Raw genomic sequence first — 3,251 nt, forward strand, 5'->3', positions numbered from 1 at the left:
TTTATTTGTTTTAGAATAATTGTCAATTTGTCGAAATGATGATTCAGGGGTGGTTTTGAAGGGTTGATTTTGATTATAATAAGGGGTAACGTCTGAAAACTATTTAATTGGATGTCATAAACCATTTTGTTTCAAAGTTGCATCGAATTTGATAGAAACTGCTAAGATTTTACATGTTATTTGCATACTTTCCTATTTTTTAGGATGGTTTGAGCGATATTTTGGTCATACTGCCCTAACCTTGAATGTAAATAAAAATCGTCATACGGCATCCAAAAATTGAGTTTTTGACGGAAATTTTGAGATCTCGCAAAGCATTTTATCTTCAAAAATAAAATGTGCAGAGGGGTGGCTATTTCGAGAAATAATGCTCCATATATATAAATTGTATATGTTATTATAAATAGTCGTAATATTACGCATGGGAATTATGTGGAATGAGTCCAATAGTTGAATAAAAAAATATATAATACGCATATAAGTATACTGTATATCTATATTTGTACTTCTTCTATGCACTTTACATTTTACAATGTTAATATTTATTCACTAGTGAGGTAAGGTATTGTAAGGTATCACATAAAAAAAATAGTCATAAAATGTATTGCAGTAAAAAAGATATTGTATTATAAAAATTGTATTTTCCATAGGAAATTGTACAAAATTGCAAAATGGTTTATTCTTGTAAATTTTCACAAATTTGGTATTGTAATTTTCACTAAACCTTTTATTTGGTAGACTTTAATTTTTACTTCTTTATCTCTCAGAATAATATCTCTCAGTTCATTTTCGAGGACGATTGCCGTATGATTCATGAAAGAATCATTCTTCTTTGTATCATGTATGTGATATGGACTGAGCTGAACCTTGTACCAACATAAAGGCATTTGGTAAAATTTTTCCTTTGTTGCTTATTTCGCCAAAATTTACGATTGTTTCGGTAATCTCGGTTTCATTTATTTCTATCAGTATTTGCGTCTCAGTCAGACATAATCTCACATGAATATAAACTCGAATTCAAATCGAATATTTGGTTGATCTGTAGCAAAATAAGCATGGAAATGAAAATCGATACCTTCAGACTAGAGTATTTTAAGTGTGGACTTATCTTATATTTGTAATTATTTGTTTATGTATTTAGCGATTATGTAATTTTGTACTTTTATTATTGGCTATATATTATCCCGCACATGTAGACCATCGATCTTCGCTGTCCGAGCTCTGAAAAGAAAAACCTATTCTTTATTTTACTGTTATTAGGCAAACAAATTCTACAAAATTTTATTTTTAATAATCATACTCTAATAAGATTGTACTTTTTATTTAAATATAAATTACATAATTAAAAATATTGCATCGTTATACCGTATCAATAGAGGTACCAAATGAACATGATCTTTGAAGATTTGCATCTTGTACATAAACCATATTTGGTAAATCTTCCGAGTACACTAATTGTCCCATAAGAAAAATCTTTTCCGTCAATAACACGCCGTTTGTTTTAAGTAAGTTCCTGAACCAATTGGATAATTAAACAGATTTTAGTACTACATAAATCATGCAATATATAAATATTACATACAATATATTACCTAGAAATTTCATAACTATCTTGATCATCTTTCAATTCACCTTTAATATTAAAGAAAGTTATGAATAAATATGGAATCTAGAGCACATGGAATTTTTTCATAAGTTTGATATCATTTGCACTTTCCCTTGCAGTCCGCTATGACGGGCTATTTGTTCAATCAGTAGAACATGTAGCGTTGGATTGTCAGTTTTGTAATATAAAATTTCACTATCTTTACATTCCTTTATATATAAAAGAGTCAATCCGTAGATTGGAAAAGGCGAAGTATCCAAAATATATTTCATTTTTCTATTCTCTTGAGATCTACCAATTTCTGTGAGCAGTTTGACGTAATCGAAGTCATTTAGGAAGGTAATGACTTCTTTTGGCAAATGATACAAAGTTGTATTCTCATTGAATCGCGCATTACCCGTGCTATAAGAACATTTTAGTTTGCCCTTCAAGGTTTCCGCTTTTATCGTCAAGACGTCACCTTCGCGACATACGGTCGGCATCGTTGGGAAAACAGCAAATTGCTCACAAGATTTTCCATTCGAGGAATCCAAGATGATCTCCTCCGTCAAGATGTAACTTGAACCAAGTGACTAAACCGTCTATGATACCGTCGGATCTACATTTTGTTTATAGCATCTGCTTTATTCTATCCTTGCAGAATTCGTATAATTTTAGCAAATTGTTAAAATTTACATTAAAGAGCACGTGTGGCTCTGTAACGTAATTAATTTGAACTTTTTCCAGGTTTTCTGTATCGTAATATTCGTCGTCTGACAGTATAGCCACGTTGTTAAAGTTTGATATTTTACTTTGTCAAAAACTACCGACGATCTGTATGTAATGTATTCACATTCAATGGCTGCTGGTGTAAACCGTCGCATCCATAGGTATAATTCTGGTGTAAACCGTCGCATCCATAGGTATAATTACCATGCCATTTAAATCTGAAATGTTCATGTGCACGTTAATCAGACGATATTACAAGCTCTCCAAATAAGCCATGCAGCATCAAACGTTTCAGTCATTATTAATTTTACTCGTATTAATCAATGTATAATATTGTAATAATTGATTAAAACGAACAATTATTAAATGGTATATTATATATGTATATTCGGAATAAATATGAAATATTAGAGAAATCGAAATTAGAAATAATAATTAAACGTAACGCGCACAATGGAAAAAAATAAGATATATCAGATATAAATATAAAAATATTCTTACATTTATATACATATTTTACTATTTGATATTTATTACTAGAATATTCCTATTATATCCTAATATTTAATATTTATTCTTATTTCTAACATGCTCTATTATGCGCAGGGTCTGAAGATATGGAGCATGAACTCTTTGGCGAGTGGAGTAGAAACCCGCTGCTCATGACGTGGTAACTTTTGATGCCGCATTGGCGATTGGCTGAGTTTGCGCAACGCAATATATCTTTGATCGAGTAAAGGTGGAAGCACATAAAATTGCAGGAGCCTTGAGCAGAATGCAGAAGCCATATGCGCTATGGTATTTGTAGAGCTCTACAGATACCACAGCGCATGCGCATATGGCTTCTGCATTCTGCTCATGGCTCCTGCAATTTTATGTGCTTCCACTTTAGGGTGCTGTCCCATGGACATCGGAATTATCGGAAAACGGAATCGGA

General features: G+C 31.7%; 1 pseudogene; it reads right to left on the bottom strand.

The window, feature by feature from the left end:
- Window positions 1–714: 714 nt before the first annotated feature.
- Window positions 715–2,564, bottom strand: LOC112456240 (annotated as a pseudogene).
- Window positions 2,565–3,251: the final 687 nt, after the last annotated feature.

This window comes from Temnothorax curvispinosus, unplaced genomic scaffold, assembly GCF_003070985.1.
Source record: "Temnothorax curvispinosus isolate PA1 unplaced genomic scaffold, ASM307098v1 QBEX01006680.1, whole genome shotgun sequence".
In the NCBI taxonomy this organism is placed as follows: Eukaryota; Metazoa; Arthropoda; class Insecta; order Hymenoptera; family Formicidae; genus Temnothorax; species Temnothorax curvispinosus.